Source organism: Lissotriton helveticus, chromosome 5_1, assembly GCF_964261635.1.
Source record: "Lissotriton helveticus chromosome 5_1, aLisHel1.1, whole genome shotgun sequence".
Taxonomy (NCBI): Eukaryota; Metazoa; Chordata; class Amphibia; order Caudata; family Salamandridae; genus Lissotriton; species Lissotriton helveticus.
The window spans coordinates 22,294,191-22,315,336 of NC_136065.1; the positions used below are offsets into that span (position 1 = coordinate 22,294,191).

The 21,146-nt window shown below is 47.7% G+C and overlaps 1 protein-coding gene and 1 long non-coding RNA gene across 6 annotated transcripts in view; one reads left to right on the top strand and one right to left on the bottom strand.

The window, feature by feature from the left end:
• Positions 1-21,146, top strand: part of LOC144754085 (uncharacterized) — a 716,823-nt gene that overhangs the window by 433,818 nt on the left and 261,859 nt on the right. For 4 of the 5 annotated variants that reach the window (XR_013594644.1, XR_013594647.1, XR_013594646.1 and 1 more), the window contains one exon: positions 8,529-8,743. The exons of the other annotated variant lie outside the window; for it this stretch is intronic. The gene's annotated coding sequence lies outside the window, so the exon portion shown is untranslated. The remainder of the gene's footprint in view (positions 1-8,528; positions 8,744-21,146) is intronic. 5 annotated transcript variants of the gene reach the window in all.
• Positions 1-21,146, bottom strand: part of LOC144754086 (uncharacterized) — a 168,904-nt gene that overhangs the window by 88,253 nt on the left and 59,505 nt on the right. The window contains exon 2 of the long non-coding RNA XR_013594651.1: positions 16,488-16,559. This is a non-coding gene — a long non-coding RNA (uncharacterized LOC144754086). The remainder of the gene's footprint in view (positions 1-16,487; positions 16,560-21,146) is intronic.

The window sequence follows — 21,146 nt, forward strand, 5'->3', positions numbered from 1 at the left end:
TGAGTGGCGTAATTTCAGTAAGGACAACTTCAGTGGGGGTGCCCAAATCCGAGTCAGTAACAAACGAAGAGGAGTTTTGGCTATGTTGTAGTTGAGTGAGGCCTAGGGGCACAGTTGTCCCAGGAGGTAAGGGTGGGGTATGGTGGACCTCGACCTGCGTTGTAATGAGGCGTGGGATCGATAGGTGCTCGGGACTTTTTACAGTTGCTATGTGACCTAAAGAGGATTTTTTCGACATGGCAATGTTTTGAGACAGTCTTCTGGCTGCATCTAGATCCAGGGAAACTCGTTTTTGTATTTTGGTGATTTCATTATCTATAGCGGTGTTTGTTCTAGTAATGAAGTCATCTAAAGTCCCATTTAACATCTTCCCACCCTTAGCGGCTTTGCTACGGCTAGCCCGTGTACACATGATTCCTGTAGGGACTTACTAGGCAATTATAGTGGGAATACCAAGATGTACTAACAATGGACCAAGACAAACGAAAGGGGTGAGGTCCAGTCCGGTCTCTCCGGACCTCAAACGGCCCGCTCTTTGCCCGAGCTCCGTCCCGCGCGCGTCCCGCTGCGCGAGACAGACTGATTTCTGATTTTATCCTCCCAGGCGAGGGGGCGTTGCCGCTGCGGGAAGAGGCTGCAGGTGTGGAAAATCGCCTCCCAGTCCCGCAGCGGTGTAGGCGGTGTGGGCGGGTCCGGGGTCCAGCAGCAGCCGAGGAGCGGGTGCCGCGACCGGGGAACAGGGGAGCAAAATCCAACGAAGTTCCAGGAGCAGAAGCGCCCAGCCAGGTCAGGAACAGCCCCAAACACTGGAAGAATACTGCTTAATAGGCTGAAAAATGAAGCCGGTACGAGGCGTTGAACTCAGTTTGCACCCTGAAGGGATAGCAGGTGAGGCCACCGTGGTCTGAAAGCACCCACCCTGGTGTATCAACGTCAGCTCCCTTTTTTCTGTGCTCTTGACGCTGATTCAGAGCTTCAACTCTTTCTCTGAGAGAATTTTTCCTCACAACAGAATGTTTCAAAAAGTAGTTACTTGTCTTCCCCTAAATAATCTGGTTTTAAACCATGTAGGGATTGTAACTGACACTGGGTTACCTTGCCACCCTACTTGCCACAGGCCTCTCGCTACTCACCCCCTTCCAGAAATGGCTAATGGGTAAAAAAAGATGATAAATACTTGATATCAGAGCTTTACACTATGCTTGCCACCAAACAGGGAGGGGGGCGCACAAAAGGCCAACAGTGCTGGGAGGAGGAGCTGGGGAGGGTCCTTTCGGACAAAGAATGGGTGAACATCCATTACAGTGCTCACCATACAACCCATAACACCGCCGGAACCGAATCCGCATACAAGGTTACATCCTTTTGGTACCTCACACCGGCTCACATCCATTGCTGGGACAAAAATCACACAGAGAAATGTTGGAGGGGTTGTGGGTATGCCGGCACTCTGGTGCATTTACTCTGGCATTGCCCAAGACTGGAGCGCTTCCGGGAGGGGGTGCTGAATGACATAGATGTAGCCTTTGGGACGGAGATTCCACGCTTTCCGGCATACACACTACTAGGGCTTTCAAATGCGCTGATATTCCGCCTGTGCTCCTGGAAGGGTAGGCAAATGTCACTGGCGTTACTGGCAGCGCGGCAGGCAATCCTGGCACACTGGGCCTCTACGACGGTGCCGAATCTTACGGCTTGGCTACACAGACTGTGGCTGACTCTTGCCATGGAACAACTCTCACTAGTTCAAGACCATAAGGGGGAGACCTACGCAGACTTATGGGCCCCTTTCATAACGTTGCTATCAAAAGAGTTTAGAGAAGTCACATGCCCCAAATATCTCCAGATCCCGGGGCGCTGGATTCGACGATGTCCCATATGTAGTGAGGCAAATAAGCGGATCTGATAGTTGGGGGTGAGCAAAATTAAAACAAACTTGTACACAATGGTGCAGGATCCCTTCTTTTATTTTATTTTCGGGGGGTGGTGGGGGTTTATGTCCTTTTCCTTCCTGTGTTGCTAATAGTTTTGTTTCCATTGTAGATAAGTGTACTCGTGCAATCCAGATGACGCTGCCATCCCCGGGTTGTAGGCATTGAAGCTGTATATATTTGATTTGTGCATCAATCCCACGCTGCTGGGCAATGTGGTTGTAGGCACACAGCTGTGTATTGCCGCAGGATTGTCTCGCAAAACGAATAAAAATTTGTTCCATCAACCATGTAGGGAGTGTTGGTGACAGATGTGCATCATGAACTCCCATGCTGTCTGCTTATGGTGTCTGGAGTACGGGGCCTCGCATAACCCCTATCTCCATGGAAGGGGCTTCTTATTAGAGAGCTTTAAAGCACAAGCCTCAGATCATGAGTGGGCAGTGGGTTCCCAATGAATGAATATCCTTTGGTTTAGTAATAACCCTCACCCTAATGACTACAAGGATGCGCTCCCATTATTACCATAAATACAGTACATAATACCCAAATAAATTCTCCTGTCTCGCTCCCCCATCCATCTCATATTGATAGCCCTCAAGTGACACACAGCACTTTGTAAGTTTTGGGAAGGGATCCAGGTGGGCCGGGTCGGCATTCAAATATTTAATTTTCTGGCCATGATCATTATTAATACTTGATCCGGTATACCTTCATAAGCAGGTACTAGTACTCAAAATATTCATATGTTAAGTTTAACACCAAATTGGATGGACTATTATGTTGGACATCGTACTTCTGTAATGTCGCCATCAAGGAACGACAGGCCAAGCTCATTATAGCCAGGGCGAAGGATGAACATCCCTGTCTGAAGCGTTCTCCACATCATTCCCAGCCTCCATCCTCTTCAGCGAGTAAGAAGAAGGTGAAACATAGGAGGAAGGAGAAGAAACCCTCTAGAGGTACTCCCCTTTTTGCTCTCCATCTCCTACATGACAAAATCATGCTGAAGGAGGCAGAGGTTTTGGATTTACAACTACATACCACTGAAGCGAAGACTACCGTCCTCACTGAAGTTCTCCTGCCTCTTCTGAACCTCATCTCTCCTTTAGTGAGGCATTGCTTGAACCCAGCTTGGGAAAAGCCCTCCACTACAACGGCGGTCAACGGGATCGTTGCCCGCAGTGATTGCCCTGCTCCTGGAGATCCAGCTTTTCTCTCCACACGCCCATCAACGGAGAGCTTAATCATCCAAGTTTCTTGTTCAGGGGCTGTCTGGTGCTGCCTTCCCTAAGGCCCTCTCTGAGCGCAAGTCCAACCATCTAGTGGCCTGGGGCAAGAAGGCCTTTTCTGCAGGGAGAATGGCCCTCAATTCTCTTAACGCTAACTTTCTTCTTGCATGCTACAACCATGTGTTATGGGACATGGCGTTGATGTTTCTACCACATGTCCCAGCTGACAAGAAGGATCACTTCCAGGAACTCCTAGCCGACGGCCAGAATACGTTACGACACATCATAAACTCCAGGTTGGACACACCATACTCAGTAGCATGAGCCATGGGTACCTCAGTCATGGTACGATTTCATGCTTGGATCAGGGCGTCCAACTTTTCTTCTGATGTCCAGTCCAGTCTAATGAACCTCCCCTTCTATGGAGTCCACTAGTTTGACGACTAGGTTGATTCAGCGTGGGAGCACTTCACGGCTTGTAAGGCCACAGCTCAATCCTTAGACCTTTAGCTTCCGCCTCCGAGCAGACCACTGACCTTTTCAGAGCTTTCGCAACTTTGAGTGCATCTGCCTTTCGTTAGAGACAGTAACAACCTATACGGCAGCAGCAGCGTAACGCACTCATCAGACAATACAGAGGACGAAAACGAGGAAAGCGACATGGATCCAACTTTCAAACTGCCTCTCTTCCTCTCTCCTCCTCCACTGCATCACCAGGGAAGCAGGCCTAGTTCTCTTCTCAACTCCATGTGGCTCCTGGAGGCCTGGAGTCTGTCTTACTCCTAGCCTGAAAAGCCATTACTTCGGACCAGTGCATCCTTCAAATGGTAGAAAAGGGCTACACTCTTCCCTTCCTTCTGGTTCCACTTCCCGCCTCCTCCCTCTCTTCCTTCTCTCAAACATTATGCCATTCTTCAGCAGGAGGTAGCAGCTCTCATTCTAAAAGTAGCTGCAGAGTTAGTGCTAGAGAAGAAAAAGGGCCAGGGATGTTACACTTGTTACTTTCTGGTACCTATGAAGAACGACAGCCTGCATCTGATTCTAGATCTCAGTAGCCTGAACTTCCTCCTCAAAAAAGAGATGTTCAATGTAGGAGAGTAGGGTCTGCTTCCTATGGTTACCCCCACTTTTTGCTATGCTTCACTGGTTTTTCGACTTTAGTATGGCTGTGGCCCTGCCAATCAGGACCACAGCCTAGCTGTACTCTCTCTAAATTGATACCATGTACTTTAGGTACACACCAGATTGGTTACTGGGTCACCCTTGTGAGCCCCTGTATAAGGTACCATAGGTACTCTGGGCATAGGTGCACCCTAGGCCTACCAGCGGCTGCAGCATGTATTGTGCCACCCCTGGTTAGCCTTCCAAACTGACACCACAGGTCTGCAATTGCAACCTGGGTAAGGTGGTGTAATCACCCCTTACTTAATATACTTACTTAGGGGAGAGGGGTTGGCCTAACGGCTAAGGCGCTCGACCTCGGAATCTGGGTTCGAGTCTCGGTAACGACGCCAAAAACCCCCTGTGATTCTGGGCAAATCACTTAATCTCCCCGTGCCTAAAAAATGAAAGTGTGTCCTCATGTAACGTAACTGGTGCTATGTAAAGCGCTCTGATAACTGATTCGGTTCGGTTCTAGTTCGCGCTATATAAAACTCTGCAAAAAAAAATTATATATATATATATATATATATATATATATATATATATATATATATATATATATATATATATATATATATATATATATATATATATATATATATATATATATATATATATATATATATATATATATATATATATATATATATATATATATATATATATATATATATATATATATATATATATACACACAGACACATAGTAACCTATAAGTCACTCCTATGGCGGGCCTTGACAATCCTGGAGGCAGAGTGCTTGGTTTTGTGTGAGAGGGTGCCCTAGCATGAGCTGAGCCCCTCTGCAGCTTTCGGAACCATCTCCTTATAGCTGTTCTATGATATAGCCATACCATATACTCTTAAGTGCATTATAATTCTCGCGGTTAATGCTAACTTTGGTTTGGCTTCATCAAAACATGTCGTGTAAGGTGTCAAACACATTGAATACTACCCCTTGCCAGTTCTGGCGGCGGGGGTAGCATTCCACCCTTCTCGAGGGAGAAGACATGTAGTTACTGGTAAACCCGGTTAAAGTTAAACAGAGCCTCAGCATCGCAAAATGGATGCTGCTGCCACAGACACAAGTCTGCCCTCTGCTGCTGGATGAAACTCTGGCAGGGGAGGCCTGGACAATAGGTTTCCTGTCCAGGGAGGTGCCCCCAGATAGGCTTTAGTGTATTGGGGCAGGGTGGGTTGCATTCAGTGAATGCTTTTCAGACACTGCCTTGGGCACACTAGGTGCTCCATGCATTTCCCAGTTCCAACCTGTTGCTGGGGCGCTCAGCCCCAGGTCTGGCGAGAACTGGACAAAGGGGAAGGGGTGTAACCACCCCATCCCCAGGTCCTCCCGTAGGTGGGACCCTAGTGTTAATCCAACCCCTAAACTTACTATAAGAATAGGATCCCAGTCCCCAGGACTTTAGATTACCCTGGACGAAACTCTGCAACATATATCTTGGACCTTCGACATTCCATATCGACTGGAAGACAGAAGAAATCTCTCTTGTGGTCAAGGAGTGACCACCCTGTTCAAACAGGCACCAACTGCATCTTTGCCGGTCTGCATTTTCAAGGCTCCCGAAGAATCTGCGACACAGGACACGGACTTCCAGACATCTCTGACGCTGACCCAAGCTCCCAGCAAAGCTGAGACCTGTAGCGGACACGAGAGACGTGGGACCGGAACTCCTGGACATCCTGCACCTTTGCAACTGCACTTACTTCCCAAAGTTTACCGAAGTTGTGCATTGGGGTATTTGAAGCCCCTGCCCCGAGCAACTTTTGCACCAAAGCTCAGAGGCCTACACTCCACGAGTATTCCGTGGGCCCGCTTTGTGCATTTCCGCTCGAGGCCCCTTCGCGGTTCCTAGTCCGTTGGCTAGCGAGCCCCCACGAAGGGCCATCTTTGATTTCTTGAGCTTTCCTGGTTGCTCCAGACGTGCTCTCACTCCTCCCCAAAGGAGGAGTTCCTCAGACCTTGCTGGTCTGCACCGAAGCCAATCTTGTCATCTTGCGTGGGTTGCTGCTGCCAAGGCTTGTTGAGTCCAATCGGGATTCCAGCACTGCAGTCAGCTAGATTCTTTGTGTGGGACAGCTCGAATCCAGCTCCTGGTCGTCGTCGACGCCTCCTGGTCCTCGTGGCTGAAGAGTCAAGCTTCACCTCTTCCACCTGAAATCACCCGACATCGGCTGGCAACTTCTCCTCGCCATCCTGGTCACTGGCTAGTGACCCAGACTCTGTCCCCTCTGCTTGCAGGTTCTTCACATCTCCGATCCACCCTTGGATCCTCCCGGACACTTCTCCTCTGGCCGCCTGCAGCATTTCTTCCCAGCTCTCCATTGGAATCGACGACGAAACCCGACATCAAAAGACACCTATGCTCCCGGCTTCCGTGGGTGAGGTAACTAGAGTACTCAGGTGCTCCCATGGGTCTTGACTCTCGAAGTGTCTAAGTCTAAAAGGGTTCCATCGTAGTTCACCTAGAAGTGCCCTTAATCTTTAAACTTGTAACTTGTTCGTTCTCCAGAGAAAGTCAATGGTGATCCGCGGCTGTGTTTCGACACTGCACGTGTCCCCCGTGGGCCTCCTGCATCCTAACTTTTGGTGGTTCCAGGTAGCCCCAGCGGTTCTACAGGCCCTAGGCCTGCTTTCTAACTCTCACGTGGTTCTTATACCACTATTTTAGTATATGGTTTGTGAGGCCCCTAGGGCATAACGTATACTGTGCAAGCTATCGTATGCTAATTAAGTTCCTTGTATTGTACTTTTACCTGTGACCTCATAAAGAGATCAGGGGAGTTGTGTTTAGATTAAATACATATATATTTGATATATACCTTGTGTGGTGTGCTTTCATTTGATCATTCAAGAGATTATAAATGGTAAAACAACTTGCTTAATTCGCCTCTAAGTCTTAGCCTGAAGACTGCTCGCCACAGCTACCATTAGGATAGCTTTCTATAAGGTTGACTTTACAACATACCATCAATAAGGGTTGTTTGGACTAGTGCAAGGTGCCCACTAGAATAGTGACCTCATATGCCAGGCCAACTTCTCACATTCAAGATTCTGACTCTAGCTCAAGTTCTACTGGTGTTAGAGCTTAGAGACTAGGAGTTGTCACACGATGCTTAGGATACATACTTCCACATCCCGATCCTGTGGTCACATCAAAAGTACTTGTGAATAATGGTGGGTTATATGCACTACAAAAAATTTATAAATTAATAAGTATGAGAATGCACACCTTCCCTTTGTTAGTTTTAGTCTTTATCCTTTAATCCAATGCAAATTATTTATTAATAGTGCGTGCGAGCAGATGCTGTGAACCGTCACGTGACACGTGTTTTCAAAGATTCCAAAAAGGGCACTTTCATTTCGCACCCATCCGTCCCACTGCTTAATAGAGAATGATTCCTCACAAAAATTCACTTCCACATAAATTGTCCATGTTACTCTCTGTTTTTCAATTCTCATACTAATCCATATAGCAAACTTGTCCTGCTTCTCAAATCACTGCGGAGACAGCTTGATTGCACAATGAATCTTTATTCAACATTTTCAAATGCCTCCTGCTGTCAATCCAGGCTCTCAACAGCGGCACGTGAGGTCAATCAAGTGCCAGAATGGGTTCATTTAATTTATTTACACCCAATATATTTTGAACCAAATGGCTCTTCGTCAAGGGTTTACTGAAACAAATAGGAAAAACAGCTGCCACAGGGGATGGTCGACGTCATCTCATATGTGTGTTGCCCCTCAACTAAATCTGCATCTTACTGAAGATAGGGCAAGTTGCTGGATGGTGTGCAGACAATGGTGTGGATCCCTTGCAGTCCAAACTGTCTCAAGTGCTGCAATTTGCACTTTCCCTTGCTCAGAGGGAATGTGCCATTGGCACTATAAAAGGCTATTTAGCCCTTTTGTCCACTTCTCTGTCTGCAAGATCAGCTGTTCCTGTTTAAATCCCCTATTGACATGATGTGTTTTTCCCACCCACTCGCTTTGTAGTTCTTAGTTGGGAATTAAATTGGGTTCTTACGTTTTAGGAGGGGGCTCCGTTTGAGCCCCTTCACAGTTGTACCCTTTGTAAGGTTGACTCTCAAAATGTTATTACTGGTTGCAGTCACATCTGCTAAAAGAGTCAGTGAGTTGCAGTCCCTTAACTGTTGCCCTCCTTTCATTACTTACTTTTCAGACAAGTTGGTGTTGCAAAACAGGGCTGCTTTCCTGCATAAGGTGGTTACTCCTTTACATCACCTTTCTGACCTTCCCCCCTCATCATCCTACAAAAGATGAAGGAACAGTTGCATCGATTAGATCTTTGGCATGCGGTTAATTACTACCTGGACCGCATCAAGGAACTCTGGATGGCTGTAGAGCTTTTTGTCGGCTACTGAGGTGACAAAAAAGGTAAGGCAGTACATAAGAGGACTCAATCATGATGGATTATTCTCCTCATAGGGAATTTCTTCGCCTTCACTAAGAAAGTGGCTCCTGAATGGAGCAGAGCCCATTCACCAGGGCTAAGTCAACCCCTTCTGCACTTGCTTGATGTGTCCTGATTGCAGAACTCTGTAAGGCAGAGACTTGGGCAACCTTGCACATCTTTGCAAAGCATTACTCTCTGGATGTGGAGGTGCATAGGGATAGACAGTTTGCCAGGTCTGTTTTGTAAGATTTCCTGGTCTAATCCTCCATCATCCCTCCTACTGGGGGATATTGCTATGAAATCTGTACCATCAGAAGAAAAAGTTACCTACCGTCGGTAACGATTTTTCTGGTGGCTACTCTATCTACCTCCAGATTCCTCATCTCCTGCCCGCCTCCCTGTTTGATAGATGACTTACAGAAAAAGTTAATAAGATCCCATCTTACAATATTTTGGTACTGCAATCTTTCATCAATGTCAATTTGCCCTCTTGCGTCGAAGGCTTGGAAAAAACTGAGGGAATTTGACATCAATACGCTGGGGAGGGCGCTTTATATCCTCGGTGGTGTTGCCTGACATTACTTCCAATGCTGACTAAGTCCAGGGCCCCCAACCGGCAACCTTGATGCTTTGAAGTTTCCAGATCCAGTCTGATGCCTGGGGTTGTTCTACAGGTGAGGAATCTGCTGCTAGATAGAGTATAAAGCGATACCGAAGGGGATGATGGACGGAGTGTTTGAGCAAATCAAACACTCACCCCCAGTCAACTGATCTGGGTTTAATCCATCATCATTCTTGAGCTCCCTCCACCACCCCAATTCAGACATGGCCTTATGCAAATCAGTCTGACCCTGTGCCTCATGGGAACAGTCCAGCCCGAACTGCCAAGCCATGTCTTCCTTGGACCGGAAACAAGCATCCTGGGACCGGTTTCGGATTCATAATCCTCATCAGCCAGGCTATCTTGAATCCAGTGGTAGAGTGAGCAAGGGACCCACGTCTGGGCATACCCTGCCAACTCAGGGCGAACAAAGCGATACCAAAGGGGATGATGGACGGAGTGTTTGAGCAAATCAAACACCCCGCCCCAGTCGACTGATCTGGGTTTAATCCATCATCATTCTTTAGCTCACTCCACCACCCCAGTTCAGACATGGCCATATGCAAATCAGTCTGACCCTGTGCCTCAGTTGACTGGGGATGAGTGTTTGATTTGCTCAAACGCTCCGTCCATCATCCCCTTTTGTATCGCTTTGTTCGCCCTAAGTTGGCAGGGTATGCTCAGACATGAGTCCCTTGCTCACTGTGCCACTGGATTGAAGATAGCCTGGCTGATGAGGGTTATGAACCTAAAACCGGTGCCAGGATGCTTGTTTCCGGTCCAGGGAAGACATGGCTTGGCAGTTCGGGCTGGAATGTTCCCATGAGGCATAGGGTCTGACTGATTTGTATATGGCCATGTCTGAACTGGGGTGGTGGAGTGAGCTAAAGAATGGTGATGGATTAAACCCAGATCAGTTGACTGGGGGTGAGTGTTTGATTTACTCAAACCCTCCGTCCATCATTCCCTTTTGTATCGCTTTGTTCGCCCTAAGTTGGCAGGGGTATGCTCAGACGTGAGTCCCTTGCTCACTTTGCCACTGGATTCAAGATAGCCTGGCTGATAAGGATTATGAACCCAAAACCGGTCCCAGGATGCTTGTTTCCGGTCCAGGGAAGACATGGCTTGGCAGTTCGGGCTGGACTGTTCCCATGAGGCACAGGGTCAGACTGATTTGCATATGGCCATGTCTGTCTGAACTGGGGAGGCGGAGTGAGCTAAAGAATGGTGATGGATTAAACCCAGATCAGTTGACTGGGGATGAGTGTTTGATTTGCTCAAACGCTCCGCTCCGTCCATCATCCCCTTTTGTATCGCTATATAGAGTATACACCAGAAAGATTATTACCGCATGCAAGTAACTTTTTCATATAGCATTCATCATGTGAGGAACCTTTAAAGGGCCAGCTCTTGAGTTCGAAGCTCTTCAGACGGCCACAGTAACCTTTCTAAAGGAAGTGCTGCTAACATCTCCCTCATACACCATCACCATACCCTCAAAATGTCCTAGCATATGTAGAAGTTCAGGTCCGACCACAGGGAAACAAAAGGTCTATTGCTGCCCCTTACACTAGTTGAAATAGTAGGCTTCAGAATTACGATAATTGAGATTTCAAGCTTCGTTCAAGAGACTTCATTTCTGTTAACAAAGTTGTCTGTCAAATATGATGTTAAATCTCCATCTTGCTTACTTTTGACCTTTGTGTGCAAGCTTGATGTACTCCAAAACCATTGGAACCATCCTGGCTTATTGTATTTCATCTTTATGGTGGGCATAGAACCATTCTGCACTCTCCTTTAAAGTTCAATTAAGTAGATTGAAGACTTACTCTTATTCAAGGATATTCCACTTGGTGCTCTTGTCCTCAAGGTGGCTATGGGGCTTTTCAGACTCACAATTAGGGATATACGTTTTCTCTTGTGGGGTTTGGTAGGTTAAGATGAGTCTCAAACAGGAACTGCCCCTTTTGAACCTTAGGCCCAGCTAAAGTCCTGAAGCGACCTGTGATTAAATGGTGGGCTACAATGGTTATATGCAGAAGAAGGAACCTTGTGCAGGGACAATGTGGAATGACTGGGATTTACTGGAGGTGTGCCTTGGCAAGGAGAAACTGCCTTCTCTGGTTATTGTGGTGTGGGCTGTTCTTTGCCTAGCTGGATGAGGAGCAGGTTTGGATTACTGGTTGCCCAAACTGCCTAGGAAGGTACTTGGAGTTATATGGTAACAGGAGAAGTTGAGTTGTGAAGTAGAGGTTATCATTGATGCAGGGAGAATTTTTTTTTTTACTTGTGCTCCAATACCCTTCCACTGTACATGGAACCGAACAGCTGATGTTAACACATGTGGGCAGAGTTGCCTATTTGTAGCAGGAAGAGAAATCCTATGGTGAGAATGGGATGTGAGTTGGCTCTGGATGGATGCAGAGCCACTGCTCCAGTTAAAGGAGACTGGCATTGTATTCTTGAATGGTGTGCGCAGGAAAACAGGTAATGTCCAGGAATTTGCTCTTAGAATTTTCAAAGTTTCTTTATTGATGAAATTTAAACGGTTCACAGAAAGACAGGGAATTTCAGCCAACGCGTTTCGTTCTCATGGAGAACTTCATCAGGGCATCTCAGGAAAATACCCTTCTCGAAGGAGAGAACATCCAAGTTCTCAAAGGTTATCGGAAGAAAAATATCATATACAACGAACCGGAAATGACTTGAACAGTGGCCTAACAAATGTAATCACAATCGCGGGCTATGTGAGGAAATCCAAAGAAGAGTCTTCTATCAGCAAGGTTTAAGTCAATCTAAATTCGATGCAATGTGTGAATAATTTTCACTGTCCAAATCGCGTTAAAAACGAGGTCTATTCACACTAAATATTCAATAGCGGTGAATCCCAGTATCCATCTTTGTATTAGTCCGGTACAGGCGCCCATCTAATGTGTGGCATCCAATCTGAGTATTTCTTGTTCAAGTATAGTAGATCTGCTAGTAGCAGTCGCAAAATGGCAATACATCCTGAAGACTCCAGGTAATATTACTGAAGCCTAGCATGGGAACTAACCCAGTCGCCATAGGGCGGTTGGTGTCTGGGTCTGTAGCGCGGGTCCTTTTTTATAATATAGGGAACTGGCATAGAGGTGCAGGAAGGGTAGTCCACCGTCCGGTATGTTTCTCCTGCTGAGACTGGCATTTTAAGCTGAGGTAGTGTAGAATAAACTCTTTAGGAGGTGCACACAAAGAGTACTGCCAGCCTTATCTACGATCGAAGTAGATCTTGAAACTGTTGGGCAGACAGTGATGAGAGCTGTTGGACAATCTCTGCAGTGTCAGAGGAGCAACTATATCCTGGATGACAGCTACTCTAATTTTTGCTGACACTTGGTGAACTAAAGTTGTGTGTGGGCCAATCGCCCGACTGCAAAGCTACAGGGTTTAGGGTGGGTCAACACTGGGCCCTCAAGGATAACATGCCTGTGAGGAAATAACGCAATTGTCCCCAGGAGCCCCCGACTTACCTCCCGCTCCTCTGCCATGACTTCCACATACCATAGACCCCAAGGACGACGATGGGCGGTGGAGAAAGGCACTGAAACAAAAAACGGACTATTGTTCCCCTCTACAGGGCGGAGAAACAGCAAGTCAGAGGCCGGACCACTCCCAGGGCAAGGGCGTGAGAAAGGAGAGCCAATCCGGTACAAAGGGGGGGAGGAGAAAAGGAGGCAGAAGCAGGAAAGAAGGACTTCAGCAACATCTAGGAGGAGAATGTCAGAAGAGAGGAGGACGTGAAGGTGATCATCCGCAAAGAGGAAAACGTCGAGGAAACAGAGGACACCGACAAGGAGGAGTCCGAAGGCAACGCAGCAGCCCAAGAGGAGAACAACACCCAAGACGCTACGGAGGGCGATGTTGCTGCTGGGGACGTTGAAGCCACAGAGACCCCAGACGAATGGTGTAAAGAGTGGTTGTCCCTGGAGGAAGTTCAAAGGCCGCCGCAACTCCAGAGAGTTGCGGCTTAAGGCGGTACGTGCTGCGGGCACAAGGGACAAGGGTGGGAGGCAGTGTGGGGTAGCAGGCAATATGCACAAAGAACCAAGGCAGAGCTGCTGAATTGCGAATGCACATCTACACACTTCGTCTGTCGGAAAGTAATTTGCAGTTTCTTTTTTTTGTTGATAATCAACTTTATTGGCATTTCGAAAACAACAAAGAAAATTCATTGGTGGCAGCTCAGCAACTATTAGACACAGGTAAAAACATTCAGCAGCATACACAGAAGGGTGAGCAATGTTCCAGTCCGACAGCACAAACGTTTCGATGGAGCAAGACACAGAACAAATATCAACGCTCATGGTGGCAGTAGGTTAAACCATTTCCCCCAAATTTTGGTAAATTGTTCTGGCGCACCCCGGAATTCGCAAAGGGCCTCCTCCTGGACCCCGCACAAGTCCACCCCCCTCCTCCAGCTCTTCACCGTTGGAGCTGAGTCTCGGAGCCAATGACGAGCAATATCTCGCTTGGCCACCGCCGTCCCCAGCAGGCGGTTGTCCGATCTATTGCCATCAAGGCCATCAAATATCCCTAGGAGCAGCCGAATAGGATCACGAGGGACCTCCCAACCCAAGGCCTGTGTTAACTCCCTTTCCACTCCCCTCCAGAACCTCTCCAGTCCCGGGCATGTCCACACCAAATGGAAAAAGTCAGCCTGGTAGCATCCGCATCTAGGGCAGTCTGGGGTGGCTCTCAAGTGGGCCCGAAAGAGCCTCTCTGGGGTGAGGTAGGACGTGTGTAGGTAGTATATCTGTACCAGCCTCCACTTGGAGGACGTCGCCAGGGTGCGTGGGGCCATCAAGGCGTCTCTACAATCGGCCTCCTCCAGGGGTCCCACCCATCCCTCCCATCGGGCACGCAAACGATCAAGGGATGCAGGGCTGTTATTGATTAGGGCACAATAGATTCGGGACACTCCCCCCCCCCTCCCCAGGTCTCCCATCATCACCTGGGCTTCTAATGGGTTAAATTATGGGAGGGTAGTTGGTGCGGGGAGGTGCGCATGGAGGGCGTGTCTCAGCTGCAGGTAATGGAAATGTTGGGTATGTGAGAGGGCGTGAAGTTGCTGTAGTCGGCAAAGGCTCGGACGTGATCTCCCACCCATATATCTCCGAGCACCGACACTCCAATGAGGCCCCAGCGTCGGAACCCGTCCAGGGACGACACCTCTCGGAGCCAGTTCCCATGCCAGAGTGGCGTCTGGCGGGTAAGTGTACGGTCCCATCCCGTGTGGCGTAGGGAGGCTCGCCAGGCCGACAAGACCGCTCTGGTAATGGGGGCCAAGGATTGCGGAATCAGGCAGCCATAGAGCAGGGCTTGAATCCGAGGGAAGTCCGTCTTTGCCAATTCCACCCGCTATGCCGGGTCGGACCAGCCACCCGCATACCAGTCGTGGATAACTATCGGTTTGGTGGCGAGATAGTAGAGGTAGAGATAGGTCACCCCTAGGCCTCCGTCATAGGGCGGAATGCGGCAGTGTGCGAGTGAAATCCGCGGTCGCCCGCCGCCCCAGAGGAACCTGGACAGGGATCCTTCCAGCTCTCGAAACAAGGCTCGGGGGAGTGGGATGGAGGTGTTCTGCAGGGTGTAAAGAAAACGAGGAAGAATCATCATTTTGAAAAGTGCGCTCCGTCCGAGGGGGTTGAGGGGAAGGGAGTGCCATTTCTTTAAGTCCGATCTCATTTGGGTCACCAGGGGCGCGATATTCAGGGCCCATTCCAACTCCGGCAGGAGAGTCACCCATATCCCCAGATATTTGACCGAGTTGTGGCGGATGGGAATAGATGACTGCCAGTCGAAACAATCCCGGGAGGGGTGTAGTGGGACCAGGGTGGACTTGGCCTCGTTAAGCCTGAGGCCAGAGACCCGCTCAAAGTCCCGAAGGAGGTGCAGGCATCTAGGGCCTGAGTCCGCCGGGTCTGCCAAGTACAGAAGCACATCGTCAGCGTAGAGGGCGATCTTATCTACGTGACTCTCATTCCAGGCCCACCCCTGGATGAGGTGATCCTGCCGGATGAGCGTCGCCAGGGGCTCCATCGCTATTGCGAAAAGGAGTGGAGACAGGGGGCACCCCTGGCGCGTCCCTCTACGAACCGGGAACGCCTGCGAGAGCGATCCATTGACTAGTTCTCGGGCCCTGGGATTCGAATAAAGGACCCCAATATAGCTGCGGAACCGCGGGCCAAAACCTATTATCCGTAGCACGTCCTGTAGGTACTCCCAGCCCACCGTATCAAAAGCCTTCTCGAAGTCGAGAAAGAGGAGGACTAGATAGGGAGACAAGCGGGATCGAAGGGCCAAGGCAGATGAAGGCGGCGGATATCAGTGGCGGGTTCCCCTGGCCGGCATGAAGCCACATTGGTCCAGGGAGGACAGGTCCCTGTAGGGGCTTATGTCTTTGGGCCTGTATTGTGGCGAAGAGAATTTCAGTATTAATGAGTGAGATAGAAGATCTCACATAATTTGCAGTTTCTTAATATACTGTGGTGCTCTCCAAGCATAAAGGCTCCCTCCGCCCTTAGGAGACCAAACCAACTCTCTAGGGAGAAAATAATCCCCTTTGAGGTTCACATGGCTGCCTGTTTCTTATGTAATGGGATTTTTGGCATGAAATAAAGGATACACAGAAGGAACCAAAGATCGACTTAGGGAGTTCCTCTTTCCTACTATAATGGTTAATGCCTTCTTCACAGATTTGGACTGTTTTTGGATGTGCCTCGGCAGCATTTGTGCAATATAATATCACAAAAAGGGACACTCCTGTTTTCCACCCTTTATTAAAAGAGCACAGACTTATACAGAGTACAAAGAACGTTTTGGTACTCCGTATTATTAGATCGGTTTTTTTTTCTTGTTTTTTTTTCTTGCACTCAGCACTCCCTTCCCTTTATTCCCCTCCTCACATGATAGCCCCTAACATGTCCTGAGCACAGGAATAGTAGGCAACCGGTCAACAGTGGGACCTAAGAGAAAGGAGTCCACGTGTGCGTGAGAGTGCATGCCACCTCACTTTCTCTCGCTTTCCCTAACTGACTGACTGTTCTCTCTCACTAGGTATATTAAACCAATAGTGGTTTACTTACCGCTTCCGTTTGTTTTGTGTTGTTCTGTCGCCTGAAAGTCTCCTGTGATCCCCTCTTCAAGGCAAGGAGCACCTGAAATAAACAGAGAAGAATAAGAGCGTGAAGAAACGCCCATTCTCCTGTTTTGGTCTTGGACAAACAGCCATAGTGACTTATACATAACAAACGATCTGTTGACAAATAAACATCCATTATTAACCCAATACGGCCTCCTCGCTTCTGATTCCGCCCATCCCTATTGCAGGTGGTGTCAGAAGTAGGATAGGGGGAAATGGAGGCCATTGTGTCCAAAATGGTCGAAGGGCAAGAACGATTGGAGAGGATTATGGGACTGTTCCTAGAGGTAGCGGAGGCTGACCGGGAGACCTTACATAAGACCCTTACAGAATAGAGCCAGTCACAGGGGTCTGTGATTGGAAAAGTAGCGGAAGCGCTTGGACAACCACGAGGTCATACCTCGTTACCCTCGGTGGTGCTACAAAAATATGTTCCAGGAGGAGACCCTGACATTTTCTTCTCTAATTTTGAGAGGATGGCTATAGCCACCATGTGGCCAGAAGAGAAATGAGGACAATATTTAGGCCCTCTTCTGACGGGAAAATTGCAATAAGCCTACCAGGCAGACAATCCACTTGGTACCACACCATATCCTGAAATAAAGCAGAGTGTCCTGGAACGTATGGGGACAGATGAGGAAACCTATAGAGTTAAGCTACGCCAAATTAAGGAAGGGCTGCAGGAAACCCCCAGATCCGTGTACTTTAGAGACAAGGACATGGTAGAGGGATGGCTCAAACCGTTAACTTCCTCCAAAGAAGAGATAGTAGAAAAGATATGCCTAGAACAATTTTTGACGTCCTTACATTCACCCATACATCGATGGGTCAGACAGCATGCCGGTCTTACCCTGGAAAGAGCAGTAGAAATAGGGACAGCTTTTAACCGGGCCCAGGAACTACAAAGGAGAAGAGATGAAACCCCGTGGAAGTAATCCCGGTGGAGGATCTGCGAGACCAGCCAAGGCTCACCCTAACCCCCGAAAACCTGATACAGTGACCTTAGTTCCCAGCCCTGTACATACACCACCACAACCGTCCTTTCCACCGGGGCCACAATGTTTCTATTGCAGAGGTTTTGGTCACATTGCCTGCTCCTGCCCACAGAAGGAAGAACCTATGGAGGTGGGGTATACCCAAGCTCTAATATGCAACCTAAAAGGGAATAACCTCCCTTTTCATCAAGAGTTATGGTCAACGGAGAACCAAGAGACGCCCTGGTGGACACAGGGTGCCTCCAGAGCGTAATGCGACCCCAAGCTGTTCCAGGGGGTGTCCTTCAGACAACAGGAGTTGTTAACATACAATGTGTCCACGGAGACAGCAAAAAGTACCCCGTGACCGATCTAGCTGTCCAACACCAAGCCACTAATCTTCCGGACTCCCTAAAGGTGAGCTTAATCCCAAGACTTCCTGAATCTCTAGTCTTAGGGAATGATTACCCTCACATGGACGATCTCCTCCGCGAAACATGGAAGGAAGGAACCGAATGGAGGGAGACTGCTCCTTTTACCCAAGACCCCGAACCTGACCTGAACAAAGGCAAGGATCGGAAAAGCCAAAAGCAGAAAAGGAAGGAAAAGAAAAACTGGTCCTCAAAGAAAAACTGGTCTTCAACGGTCCTAACCAATATGGGACACGAACTGTGAGCCCATGATAGAAATTACCATGCAGCTCAGCGAAAAGACCCTACACTCCAGGAAGCCTGGCGACAAGCTGCAAATCAGGAAGACCCCCACCAAGTATGTCCCCAGTTTTTATACAACAAGGCTTGCTGTACCGAAAGGGAGGGAAAACCATGCCAATCCAGTTATTAGTGCCTCAACCATTCAGGGAAAAAGTTTTATTCTTAGCACACAGCCATCTTTTGGGGGGACATTTCGGGGAAGACAAAACTGAGAAAGCCATCCTAGACAGGTTCTACTGGCCAGGGATATTCCAACAGGTTCGGAAATATTGTAAGGAGTGTTCGGTATGTCAATAAAATAGCCAATATATTCCCCCTCTGGTTCCGTAAAGACTCCGACCTGTCATTGACAAGCCTTTTTCTAGGGTGGGAATGCATATACTAGGCCCCCTCCTTCCCTCCCGCAGTGGATATCGCTATGTATGTACTAGTCCTTGTAGATTACGCTACGAGATTTCCCGAGGCTGTAGCTCTCCGACACCCCAACACAACACAAATAGCCAAAGCTATGATTAATATATTTTCCCGTGTTGGTTTCCAAAGAGAGATCATTACAGACCAAGGAACCCCCTTTACCTCCCGCTTAATGCGACAAGTGTGTCAGCAGTTTAAGATCCAACAGATTCGCACAGCGGCATACCACACGCAAACAGACGGTTTGGTGGAATGATACAATTCCACTCTCAAGATTACTCTAAAGAAATTGCTAAATCTAGAAGCAAGGAAATGGAAACATATGCTCCCCGTAGCTTTATTTGCCATTCGCTGTGGGCAACAAAAAAGCTTAGGTTACTCCCCTTTTGAATTATTATATGGAAGGCAGCCACAAACTCTACTGGACATGGATAGAGAAGAGTGGGAAGAAGAGAAAGACGACTCAAAACTGCTTTTAGAGTATGTAACTAGTTTAAAAACCCACCATAACCAGGTGAGAGCAATCGTAAAAACTAACATGGAGAAAGCCAATCATCCCAGAAAAAGCAATATGATGAAAAGGCGAAAGTACGAACCCTGGTGGTAGGAGACATGGTTCTTATAATGATGCCTACCTCAGAGCAGAAATTGTTAGGCCAGTGGCAGGGCCCGTATAAGATCACCGAAAGGACAACTCCGGTAACGTACAAACTGGAGTTAGACCCACACAGGAAAAAACACTCAGATATATCATATCAATAGGTTGAAGAAATGGGAAGGCCCGTTGCCTGTTTTAGTGGGAACCAACTCCTTAGCCTTTGCAGAACAAAGCATTGACACAGAATTACCTGAGCCACTAAAGCTGGAATTAAGGGATACCCTACAACCATTGCAAGGGGTCTTTTCCTTACTCCCAGATAGAACAACGATTATAGAGCATGAAATCCATACCTCTCCCGGAAAGAAGGTCAGATTACGCCCATACAGTATACCGGAGGCCAGAAGGGAAGCAATAGACCAAGAAATCCAGCAGATGTTAGCTTTGGGGGGTCATAGAACCGTCCAAAAGCGAATGGACTTCATATAGTGATAGTGATAGTACCCAAACCAGATGGATCAATTAGATTCTGCATCGACTTTCGTGAAGTAAATAAGATTTCCAGCCCTAAAGGTTTATACCAGTTTAAGGTGCTACTCTTTGGATTACATGGCGCACCAGCCACGTTCCAAAGGCTTATGAACATAATACTACAACCTTATACAGATTTCGCAGCGGCCTACATAGATGATATAATCACCTATAGTACTTCCTGGGAGGAACATCTAAAATACCTAACACATATTGTCCAGGCCTTGGGTGACAGTGGATTGACCATAAACCCCGCCAAAAGCCATTTGGCTGCAAAAACAGTAAGATATCTGGGATATCTCATGGGAGAAGGCTATATAAAACCACAAGAGGAAAAAGTTGCCACCATCACCCAGATACCCTTTCCTAAATTCAGAAAAGACCTCAGAGCCTTCTTAGGACTGTTGGGAATATTACAGACTCTTCATCCCCATTTCTCACACATAGCCTCTCCTCTAACCGACCTACTAAAGATGGACTTGAAGACAGAAAAACTTCTCCAATGTCCCACCCAAAAAGAGCAGCAGGCTTCCCATCATCTAAAACAAAGTATCATGTCTCAACCGTTCCTCTTGAGCCCTGACTATACAAAAACATTCTTGTTACAAACTGACGCCTCAGAAAAAGGTTTTGGGGCCGTATTGTCACAGGCAGATGACATGAATCACGAACGACTAATTATATACATTAGTCGAAAGCTCTTTCCACAAGAAACTAAGTATGCCGTTATAGAGAAAGAAGCCCTAGCTTTCAAATGGGCTATTCAGTCTCTTCATTACTACCTAGACGGCAGAGAGTTCCTCCTATACACAGACCATGCCTCCTTGGAATGTCTGTCACGAAACAAAGGGAACAACCCAAGATTTCTACGATGGTTCCTCACATTACAGCCATTTTGCTTTACCATCCTTCATAGGAAAGGAAAGGACCAAGCCAATGTGGACTACCTGTCCAGATACCCATTAGACCCCTTTCTTGTGCACAAGAAAGTTAGGGGGGGGAGGTGTGAGGAAATAACACAATCGTCCCCCGGAGCCCCCGACTTACCTCATGCTCCTCTGCCATGGCTTCCGCATACCATAGGCCCCAACAATGATGTTTTCTAAATCTCTTACAGCGACCCCTGACAAAGAACCAGACAGGTTCGAAATGCATTGGGTTATATTGAAAGTCCTGTACTGAAATATGATTGACTGCACACGCTCATGTTAAAGCTTGGATTGGCTACAGAAAGTGTTTTGAAAATGCATGAATAAAGTATTCAGTGCTATCTATCTGTCTCCGAATTGATTCTACAAAAGTACAGAGATCATGTTAATTAATACGACAAGTTGACTGGTTTAACATGGATTACTTGGTTTACAGTGAAGGCT